Source organism: Podarcis melisellensis (assembly GCF_964234715.1).
Source record: "Podarcis melisellensis genome assembly, chromosome: 2".
NCBI lineage: Eukaryota > Metazoa > Chordata > Lepidosauria > Squamata > Lacertidae > Podarcis > Podarcis melisellensis.
The window spans coordinates 48089003-48101335 of record NC_138529.1 but is presented as its reverse complement, the minus strand read 5'-3'; the positions used below and the strand labels follow the sequence as shown (position 1 = coordinate 48101335).

General features: G+C 41.7%; 1 protein-coding gene across 6 annotated transcripts in view; it reads right to left on the bottom strand.

Annotated features, from left to right (window-relative positions):
• The window catches only part of LOC309363121 (A-type potassium channel modulatory protein KCNIP1), a 552464-nt gene that overhangs the window by 436564 nt on the left and 103567 nt on the right, over positions 1-12333 (bottom strand). The gene's annotated exons all lie outside the window — the stretch shown is intronic.

Below are 12333 nucleotides of genomic sequence, written 5' to 3'. Positions count from 1 at the left end.
CTAGAGAGGTGAAAATGACAGAAACCTTACAAAGTTTGTTTGCATAGAAAAGGATCAATCACGAAACAACAATTTTGTGCTTTATATGCCATTTAACAGCTGATGTAAGTCCATGGACACAGCTTAGAAGTGGAACATACAGAGGAGCATATCACATTGTTCAGAGACAATTCTACGATCTTTTTTCTCCTCACCACAGACCCATCCCCAAGATGGCTTGTACACCATTGGCAAGTATGGGAAAGCTGAGGAGAAAAATTGTGGCTTTGCAATGTTGTGTAGCTTTTGCAGGGTACCCTGTAGGAAACAAGAATTGGATAACTACAGTAGTTAAAGGTTGCTGGTGCACTTTCTTTGGCTGTTTTCAGCTTGTTGGCATCTGCCCAACCTACCCAGTTGTGGAGTTGCTGGTGACTTACCAAAACCAGAATAGCGTCCTCCACACACACACAAAAACCCCTCAAAGTGGCCAGGAGAATGAGTGTTTCTTTTCAGCTATTCTACACTGCATTGCTGGGGGCAGGGGAGCTGTACTGGGTTATGCTTTAATTTGGTTACATGTAGAGATGGATGGAGAAGCCAATATATGAGGTTTGTGCCATGCTTGCATGCCGCTTTTGCAAGTCTTCTCCATCACATTTCCAGAATACACACAGTTTATTTTTTAATTCAAGTAGGAAATATAGATTTTTGAATGTTGTTTCCCTATTAATACACAGCTTAAACATACTTTATCTCAAGGACAAATTACTAGTGTTTTTTCATCCAACAACTATGTGGCACAATTGCAATTCAACAAGGGGCCATTGTAGTCACTGTGGGCTTCCCTTCTGTAGAAGGACCTGCAGAAGCACGGCAGAAGGTTCCACTCCAGATCTGGAATGCAGGCGACAAATAATTAAGAGCCCATCACCCATACAATCCTGACTGAGAGGTCCTGCAATAGTTTATTTTTTAAAAAAAATAATAATTTTAAAACATTTATGCAATACCAGTTCTATGAATGTCATGTTTTTGTCCTTAAATGAACTCACTACAACAGTACAAACATACATAGGAGCAAAATTGTGTGTGAGCACATGTACATACATTCTAAGCCGAGTTAAACTCATCTTAAATAATTTTTCTTAATAAAATTCCCAGGCTTATCTATATGAATCCTACATTAAAATCATGTCTGCTTTTATGAAGGGTGCACAATGAAGGGGGGAGGGGGACACACCACAATATTTAAGCACAAGCAGTCTTTAAATAGTCATGATATATATGCAGAGCTCAGAAGTCTGCACAAGGCATCTGAGTGATGTTTTCAGATACCGTTGCAATAATGAGTGCTTAAGTTAAAAAACAACAACCATCCACATTCCTACCAATAGAACAAATGTTCAAAATGGACCTTCTGTTTTAAGCAAAGTCAAAACGTACACTTCTCTGTTTCACTCACATTTGTGATGAGGTGACAGATGAGGACTTGTTCCAATGGTCTATTTATGCAAACAGGCAAGCATTCCATTAATCTGATGTGCTATGCTTCCCGTTCAACAGAAACCACCTGGTGATTTTTTTTATCACCACCAAGTATTGCTGTAGCAACTACCTTATGGAATTTCCTCCCATTCTGTCAGGGACAGTCAAGAGTCTGAAGGGTGGGCAGAGTGGGCAGGGGGGCAGAAGCTTGATCCAGGGAAAGGGGCCAGTGATTTGTGGGGTTCTGTGCCACCTGTGAGCCAGAGGGAAGACGAAGAAGCTGGGCAGTCATAGACAGAAGTGGCAGAGGTAAAGGAAGTGTTGCAGGAAGACACAGAAGTGGAAGAGAGAGTTGGGTTGTTAGAATCTCCTCTGTCCCCTATTTCCAAGGATGAGGAGGGAGTTAAAGTTACTGGAGAAGCTGGAGCTCCTATGCAGGAGAAGTCACTGTTGCTTGCACACACCACATCAGAAGAGGGAGTTTAAACCTACTGTTGGAGACATGTTCATGCTGTTGCTCCAACTATCCATGTCGAAGCACAGGTCTGAAGAAGAAGATGCCTAGCTGGGTATTTAACAGCAGTGGTATATTTGATTCTTGCACCTTAGGAGCTGCTGTAATTGAAGGTTTTGCCAATAAGTAACCAAACTTCCAATTGTGTGTCCTCATTGGGGGGGCTGGGTATTGTTGGGACACATTTAGTATTGCAGGCACCTACTGAAGACCACCATCCTCTGTCAACAAATCTTTGTGATCTTTCCCAGTCTGCGTCAGTATGGAAATTGTTTTTTAAGATGTCTTAAACATTTTTATTTTATTTTATTACTTAAAGTTTGCCACCCTAGGCTCCATTGGGAGGAAGGGTGGGATTTACATTAAATTTTATAAGAAAAAGCCGCTGCCCATCAGAGTAGGTGAGACTGAGCTCAGTGTCCTAATGGTCTCATTCAGTACAATATCAGTTTGTATTTTCAATACTTTATACTAGGGTTGCAATTAATTTAGTTTCACTTATAGGTTTCCATTATATTTTGACAGCCAACATATGAAAAATCATGTGATCATTTAGGTCTGTTAAAAGCTTCCTTTTTAAAAGGGGGGGTGGCAGATGGTGTTCTTTGTTAGCAAACTGCAGGATAATAGTGAAGATCAAAAAAGTCTGAGACATTTCGAAATCACACATGACTGGCGCACATAAAAAAAAGAAAAGCTGCCTGATGCTGAATTCATCCTGATCCAGACATGACTGCAGTGCTACAGCAATATAACAGACTGCTAGCAACCTCCTCTGCAAAATTGTTTCCCGTGTCTTGCAATTCCTTCCTGGTGATTCTACCTTAACTTTCCTTTTATAGTGAATTGCCATCTGTTTAAACTGCTTCATCTGGAACTTCCAACTCAGCCTTCTCTCTGCTTAAAATTGATTAGGATAAATTTCTAGGCCGCTTCATGCATGAAAACAAATTCTGGTTGATCAAAGAACAGCTGGAAACCATAGCAAAAAAGATGCACTTTATCATCTCATACCACACCTAGAACCCCAAAAGGGAATCAAATTAGTTTTCTCGCAAAATATGGGAAGAAAATAAGCAGAGAAAATCAGTTAATAAAACTAATGCATATCCCGTTTGCCAATAATGAAAGGAAGCTATGGAGCTAATTGGCTCCACATTATATATAACAGAATGAAGAGCTTTCTGCTTCTCTTATGTGAGAAGAAAAGTAAATATAGAATAACTAGGCTTTTCAGAGCAAGAATTAGTAACCTGTGGCCCTACACATGTTGTTGGACTACAGCTTCCATTCTCCTGACCATGGAAAGGCCACAGGTTCTCCCTGCCTGCATTAGACAAATGGTGTCACGATAATGAGAAGTCTGTCATTTCCTCATCAAACACTGAATTTTGATGTTTAAATCAGTCACTAGGACACAACACAAGAAAATGTACGATAAATCCAACCTACAAAGTTAAACTAAAAAAAGTACGGTAAGTTGGATAAGAATAAAAGATGTAGAATACTTCAAAATAAATTGACTTGTCTATTCAGGTCAAAGCTTGATCAAAAAGAAAAATGGTGGGCAACTGACAATTGTATACTCAAGCTTTGGAATATGTCCAAAAAGTGTAGTTCACTGCACACAATTATTGGAAAATAAAACCTGCTACCATTGTGATTGGTACTACCTATGCATAGCAATTTCATGGTTATGAGTGTATGGGGTGTTAGAGGAGGGGAAGTACCTCTGGTGGAGGACATTTCAGGCTCCTTCTGGGGTAGATTGTCCTCTTTTGGTCCCCACTGCACTCAGCTCTCACCTGTGGCTTCTAGAAGCTGTCAGCATGTGACAGCAACCACACCCCAGGAAAGGTTTCGACTGGCTGGCTAAACCAGGTGGGGGTAGCCAATGTGTCTCGAACCCTCAGTGAGTTAGGGACTTCAATTATATATGAAGACAGGTTCTGGTGGACTGAGCAGACGAGTGGGTCCAATGGTCAAGAAGGCAGTTTCTGCGTGCACTGTAGAGGAAATCAAGGGATAGATGGAGCTCATCAACCTGGGAAGTAGCACATCTAGGAAAATGAAAACTCTGATCCTAAGCCTTTGCTTGTGGGATATATTTGGGAGAGGAAAAGGCTAAGGAGTAAACCCTACACAAATCCGGAGTGCTTGCATGCCTCTTTCTGGCTATTCCTGCAGCCAAGCCAGTGCCAAAAGTATTGCTCTGCTATCCTTTGGCCTATATCAGCGAGGCTGAGAGGGGAGTCTTGTCATCTGGATGGCCCAGGACCTCCATACACACTGCCCAGGTTTAAACCCTGGGGAAGTCACTTCAGTGCTGCTAATGCAGTGGTTTGACTTCACCCCCGAAAGCACATTCCATTGACTCCCAATTGAAGGTCTAAGAAACATCTACATACATAGAATTGTAGATGTGTAGGGCTCTTTGCCTGAAACCAGAAACACCCTTTTTCAGGCTTCTTAGTTGAATGAAGAGAACCCTACATTCAAGGGCTCTTTTCCATTCCATTTGTTGAGAAACATCTCCATGTAACATTTTTCAGGAGCTTCTGAGCTCCTTTGTAAAGTCTGGGTTTCAAATTACAGAATTACACTGGGCTTTGGCTCCACCCTGAGGTAATATTCTGAAAACACCTAAGGCCTGTAGGGGGAAGATGGGGCTGAGGGTGCAGAGGGGAGAGGGAAGAAAAACATGGGAGCAATAATAGATAAGAAGATGGAAGAGTAGAAGATCTTAGAAGAAAAGTTGAGCATTTAGTAGAACCTAAGAAAAAGGCTGTGTTCTCAGGCTAAAAGAGGAAATGAAACTGGGATCTACCTAGAAGAGGTAGAGGAGGAGTTAAAGACATAAAATTGTATTTACTGCTTCCTGTCTTCTCAGGTGGCATAAGCCATTCTCTCTCCTGTGCTTTTCACCCCAAATGAGAATAGCAGGTCCATAAACAGATTATCACTACAATTTTTCTGTTACTATGTCATTCACCAACATAAGGTAAAGGGACCCCTGACCATTAGGTCCAGTCCTGGCCGACTCTGGGGTTGTGGCGCTCATCTCACTTTATTGGCCGTGGGAGCTGGCGTACAGCTTCCGGGTCATGTGGCCAGCAAGACTAAGCCACTTCTGGTGAACCAGAGCCGCACACTGAAACACCGTTTACCTTCCCGCCAGAGCGGTACCTATTTATCTACTTGCACTTTGACGTGCTTTCAAACTGCTAGCAGGGACCGAGCAACAGGAGCTCACCCCATTGCGGGGATTTGAACCACCAACTTTCTGATCGGCAAGTCCTAGGCTCTGTGGTTTAACCCACAGCGCCACCAACCTGATTAAATACAAAGATCAGAATGCAGCAAATAATCCTTCCAGGTGACATTTCAGCTCTCCATTCTGCATCTCCATCCCGTCGCAGCAAGATCAAGATGGGGGAAAGTTAAGAAAGCAGATTGAACTCAAACTCTTAAAATGGATACTAACCTCAACTTCATTTAATTACAAGTTCATTTTGCACCACTATACTTATGAAAGTAAAGTAGATTCCCCAGACAACATACATTGGAAACTTCTGGATTTGTAGATGTTTAGACTTTTAGCCCATGCACTATGCAAACTTTTACAAACACATTGAGAAGATACCTTGCACTATATGTTAAGGGCTTTTAGGGTGCGCAGCTCCAATTTTTTATTTTGGCCACCTGTCCTCCAATTTAATATTTACTGTGTAAAGAGTTTACTTATGAAATAAGGATCTCATTTAAATAGTTAACCTTTCTTCCACTGCCAGCCAACAAAATGTGATCACAACCAGCAGTCAAACCAGTTCTCTTACACACATGCAGCCTATTATTACATACATTTCAATGACATTTTATGTACATTTCAAATGCAACACATTTTTAGCAAAATATAAGAAACATTACACTTGCTTACTCTCATACAAACAGTTTTTTCCTCTGGAATTCCATGCTATCAAACCTAGGGGTGGGATCTGTACACTAACTGATAAGCAGGATGGACTGAACTTTGCTTTGAGGAAAATACGAAAGGGGTATAAATAGCCTCTAGCCAAGTTTCTTTCTCCAGCACAGAATGTCAATTCTTAGCTTTGTACCAAGGTAATGAGGGATGCTCAAGTCCTCCAGATCTTCCTTGCCCACACAAGAGCACTGCCAAAAATATCATTAGTTTAAATTGGCAGGAAATAAAAGTATTTATCCAGCAAATGCCAGCATAAGGATACCTGGCAGTTCTTAAACAGTTAGGCACTATTCAGTCTTCTTCACTGAAGCATGCTCCCAAACAGAATGCTATCCATCAAACATCTTAATCCAGGGGTCGGCAAGGTTTACCTCGCCTGGGCCGGTTCACTCCAGCGGAGATCCCTCAGTGGCCCGCATTGTGCATGCACATGAGTGCATGCGCCCATGATTTCCAGCGTCTATGTCTGCGCAGACGTGATTTCTGGCATCTGTGCCTGCACAAACACGTTTTTCGGTGTCTGTGCATGCGCCTGTGCATGTGTCTGGCACTGCAGAAGCAAGTCCCTGGGCCATGCTGCACCAGTTTAGCGCAGTGTGCAGGGACTCTCTGAACAGGTGGCTCGGTTCAGGGGCGGCTCGTGGGCTGGTTAAACAACCACCGTGGGCGGCTTGTGGCCCATGGGCCTTAGGTTGCCTACCCCTGATCTAATCTGCTTGAAAGCCAAACATTTATAATTGTAGTATCTCTATTCTCACACAAAGGATCACTTCCTGAGATGACCTGCTCTAAGTGAACATTCCAGATTGCTCAAAACTTTTAGCTGACTGCTTTATGTGGCAGGTATTTATTTTGCAGCAGCCTACCCTACTATAGTACATGGATTTTAAAAGCAAAGGTAGCATTTTTTTCTTCCAATTGAAAGCATTCTTGAAAAATTGTCCTATAATGTGATACCAATGTTCAAAATGAAACCCATTAAGTGTAAGGTGCAAAATTGCTGGTTGGGCACTGGAGGCTGCATACACACCATACATTTAAAGCATATTATTTTCCCAAAGAAACCTGGGAACTGTAGTTTGTTAAGGGTGCTGAGAATTATAGCTCTGTAAGGATTCCTGGGATTCTTTGCCTTAAATGTATGGTGTGTACAAAACGTTGTTCATGCACATGCATAGGCATGCATGCACATGCAGAAAATTACATATCACTCAGAGATTTAACTTAGATCATCTTGGTAGCTGGTTCAAAGCTGAAAAATGGGATCTCTAACAACAACCCCCCCCCAACAATATAAAACAATTCCACAATTCCTCCCCCCCACCCCGCCATGCAAGATAAGGATGAAATAGGAGAAGCTTTCAAACAAGAACCATCTCTGGTTTGCATAACCAGATTATGCAAAACAGTTGCAAGTCAGGCTCCATTTCTCCCATGCTAGTATTTGTCACAGTCTTTAAGGTCATTTCTTGGGGAGGATATGGGAGAAGAGATAAAATCACAGCCAGCTATCCCCAGTTGTATCCCATAAGGTTCTCCACATCAGAAGCACCTACTACATTTTATTAGATGCCTCATCTAGGTCAAACTAAGCTGCTCATTAAAATAGCAACTGGTGAGAAGAAGTATTCAGTGTTTAAAAACTGAATTCACAGCAATGCTGCAGATACATCCTGCAACTGGTATTAATGTATAACACCCTTTCTTCTGGCTTTCCTCCACTGGGTATTTTTTTAGAAGCACTCATACCCTCAATATAAAAAAAAGAAACGCACACACTCACACCATTTTCAGCAATGGCTGTTCTACATATTTTGATTTCTGTAGGGAATATCTGTGTTCACTGATGCTTCAGCAGCAAACACATGAATGTGGTCATACATTTATATATTACACCCATATTTTATCTTTGCTGTGGGAGACACTAGTGATTCCCTGAAATAAAGCTGGTCAAATCTTGGGAATGTGCTGAGGTGTTGCTGGCTTGTCTGCTATGTGAAATACCCACCCTGCTTCTCCTACAGTGCCCTGTGAGCATGATTTTTAATCAGAATGTTATAGGCTAGTATTAGCAGTGTTGCTTAGGCAGCCAAGGATGGGAGCAGGTAAATACTTCTGCGCTAACATCAGCAAGTCATCACTCCTGAGAAAGCAGACCCCCTGAAAGTGACGGTGTTCCCATAGAACTCTTCCAGCATTAGAGAACACATGCACAAGTTCAAAGCTAGATGTGGAGTGCATGGAATCAAAACAATTATCAACAATTTCCCAAAGGGGAAGATAAAAATAATCTGCCATATTTTAATGATTTTTTTTATGTGTGTTCATCATCTGCAGAAGTAGTGTTAAACAAAAAAAAGTACCAATGGTGAGAAAACAGGATTCCATTTAAAAGATTATCAATGCCTTTGGTGCAGCTTTTGTCAATCTGGTTGGGGCTGATGGGAGTTGTTCTCTCTCTCTCTCCCTCTCTCTCTCCCTCTCTCTCTCTCTCACACACACACACACGCACACACACACACACACACGGCACCAGGTTGGCAAAGGTTGAGGGCTATTATATACTTATAGTCTTCTAGTTGACCACTTGCCTCTGTAGAGGTTCTTGCTTTGTCAGGACTCCTACTGAAGCTCTTCCTCCACACTCCAACAAGCCTCTGCTGCCTTTTAGCTTCCAAGTTCCCTTGACGACTGTCTTCTGGGAATTCTACTCTTCCCCACAGCTCTTTTTCTGCTCTAGCCAGTGATTCTAGCTCTTTGATTTTTCTTCACTCTCCAAGCCGCTTTAAGCCACATTGCCTGGCTCTAGCTTCTAGCTCTTCCTTCCAGCAAATTTTCCCTCTCCCTCCCCCAACCTTCAGGCACACATGAATTCTCCTACTGTGATCTCTCTCCAACCAATCCTTTTAAATCCAAGTAGAATTCTCTGTCCCTCATCAGGCCACAACCCTGGTCCAACTGGATGAAGCAAAACACCCACTTAGTTAATCAATCTAAAACAACCACATTTCATTCTCTTTGTTTTTGACATGAATACAATATGTGCATGGTTAGAACACGGAAGTCACCCATGCGGTCAGATTAATGCATGAGACCCTTTCTGCATAAACTTATATAGGGTGGAGAGGAAAGCTTTACACTTTGTTGGTGCCCAGAACAATCTATTGCAGAGAGTTGTCTAACATACTATTTTAAGCTGTCTTCCAACAATCCATACTGGGGAAAGCTACTTGATTCTGCACCCTTCCCAAAATGAACAGATACACAAAGCTCTGACATCCTTGAGTAGTTAAGCTGTATCATTTTGGATCATCTTTGAAATCAATAACAAAAAGTCTAGCACTCATAGCATATGTGTTTATGACATCCCAATGGTCTTTGTAAGCCCTAAATTGAGTTATGGATTCAATAGAAGGTGACAAACAAAGCAATTCTATTATTGTGAGATAAGAACTTGCAACATATTTCATTATATGGGGGGGCAACAAATCCTTTATTTTTATTTCATCAGTCAGAAAAGGTAAAGATAAGAAGAAGGTAAGAAGTGCTCAACTTAAATGCTCTGACATAGCTATTTAAAAAAGAAGATTGACTACAAAACTTGAAACATTGCTTCTTTTCTGTCAAATACAGTGGTACCTCGGGTTAAGAACTTAATTTGTTCTGGAGGTCTATTCCTAACCTGAAACTGTTCTTATCCTGAGGTACCACTTTAGCTAATGGGGCCTCCCACTGCTGCTGCGCTGTCGGAGCACAATTTCTGTTCTCATCCTGAAGCAAAGTTCTTAACCCGAGGTACTATTTCTGGGTTAGCAGAGTCTGTAACCTGAAGCGTCTGTAACCCAAGGTACCACTGTACCTATCTTGAATCTTCACATGACCAGGTCTAAATTGACATTAATACATACAAACAAAGAAGCAATTGAAATAAATATCACACCCACACACACATTGCAATGAAGTCCCCACTGAGGTGATATCCTGCATCTATACCATAGGAACCCACACACACATATATAGGAACCAAGCCAGGCTCTAACTCCAACTAGCTCAGTATTGTCCTCACCAACCAACAGTGACTTTCCTGGATATCAGACAGGCATCTTTCCTAGCCTTATCTGCAGATGACAGGGATGAACCACGGACCTTCTACATGCAAAGCAAACATTCTGCTGCTGTCCCAAGACCTTATCACTCCAGAGTAGGGATCAAATAAGTGAATGTCCCTCCATATTACATAATCATTGTATCCTGAGCTCCTAAAAAGAATCCAAACTGGGTGCAAAATAAACAAAATGTTCTCTGCAGACTGACAAGCTCAATCAACAGGTGAATGAGGAGAGAAAAAGTAAATAATGGGGTATGGAAAAGAGTAGGGAGGAAGAGAAATACAAAACTAAAACCTCTAAGATAACTGGAGAAGATCATGGAAAATAGAAGTGTATCAAGATATTTCTTTAATGGGAGAAATGGGAAGTTGGCCAACCAAGTGTGTGATAACTACTTTTCTACATGCAGGGTTTATTTTTATGTGGAGGAACAGTCAGTGATGCAAGTTGTACCTGTATCTGAAGCAATATTGCCCAGAAACAGGCATAAGAGAATTTAAGCCATCATCAGGCATCTTAAAAGACAATCACTTTCTAGATCATTGATCAGGAACCTGTTGCCTTTCAGAGGTTGTTGGAGTCCAAATTCCATCAGCCCCAGCCAGCATTCCCAATAGTCAGGGATGATGAGTACTGTAATCCAGAAACATATTGATTGCCACAGGTTCCCTATCCTGGTTTTAGACCAAAAATGTGGTGTCACTTTTCACACAGAACTAGAAAAAAGCTAAATATAATCATTGTGTTTTTAACATATACCACTAAGAGGTCATAAAAAAATACCTTAGTCTTAAAATAAGAAGCAGCCTTATTTACCCTTCACATGCCCTCCCAGATGGAGTCAAAGTCATTATATCCATGACCAGAGCTTAAGAGTACTGGGGCATGCAACTGCTCGATTTTCAGTCTGAAATTGGCTCTGACACACTTCTGATTATGTTGTACAGACTTGGTTCCTTAGGCAATTTTCGAAACCATTTATTTTTATTTATACAGCTGTACTATGCAATACAATAGACTAGAAAATCAAGGAAAATGTAGGGCAGGATGATGGGGTTGGAGAGTGGAATTGCTGAGAATTTTCTAAAGATCTTCCCCCTCCACAAAGGCAGACAAGTTGGCAAGCATGTTTGTCAAAAGGCAAGAACCAGTAATTTCTTTGACATTTTCTGGCAGGATACAGATTGGTTAGAAATTTTTTTAAGCCTTAATTCCACTTTACTGATCAGTAACGTGCCTGTGCATAGATCTGTGAATATATATATTAAGGTTAAATTAAGAGATAATTTTGCTGTTATTTTCACTGCTGACAATGTGGCAAATGTCTTAGCTCTAGCCCAAATCATTACATAGTGTGATCCAGGCCCATCAGGTGATGAATTCCCCCACTGGTGTTCATTGGGAAGTTCCAATGTACCATTCCCAATTTATGCAGTGAGTTCTCCCATTTAACAGTGTTGGAGATAGTGCATAGTTTTTATGTACCGGTATATTCTGTTCCGAAGGTCTGATGAGTGCATGAACTGTGGGCAGAGTATACCCAGACCTTTATATTCATCTATTGTGCAGACCACGAGCTTTTGGAAAAATCATGATGAGAGGGAAATCAACAAAGACTTTGGTAGCAACTTGAACAAATCTATAGCATTAGCTTTCTTGGGCTAATGTCTGTGGCGCTGTGGGTAAAACCTCAGCGCCTAGGGCTTGCCGATTGCATGGTCGGCGGTTCAAATCCCCGCAGCGGGGTGAGCTCCCATCTTTCAGTCCCAGCTCCTGCCCACCTAGCAGTTCGAAAGCACCCCTAAGTGCAAGTAGATAAATAGGTATCGCTTTATAGTGGAAGGTAAACGGCGTTTCCGTGTGCTGCGCTAGTGCTGGCTCACCAGAGCAGCTTCGTCACGCTGACCACGTGACCCGGAAGTGTCTCTGGACAGCACTGGCCCCCTGCCTCTTAAGTGAGATGGGCGCACAACCCTTGAGTCGGACACGACTGGCCCGTACGGGCAGGGGTACCTTTACCTTTATATGTACCTCCCAGAGCTAATACAAAAAGTGGTGGCAGTGGGGAGGCATTCCCTTTGGGGTTTCATGTTTCAGAATGTCTTTTAGTTACTTCTATTAAAAAATGCCAATTTAAATTCCAGTTTTTTGTTTGTTTTTCAAAAACTGAAATGGAAATAAATTCATGGTTTCTGGGCATCCAAGTTGAAATGGAAATAAATTCAGGGTTTCTGGGCATCCAGGCTGAAATAAATGCA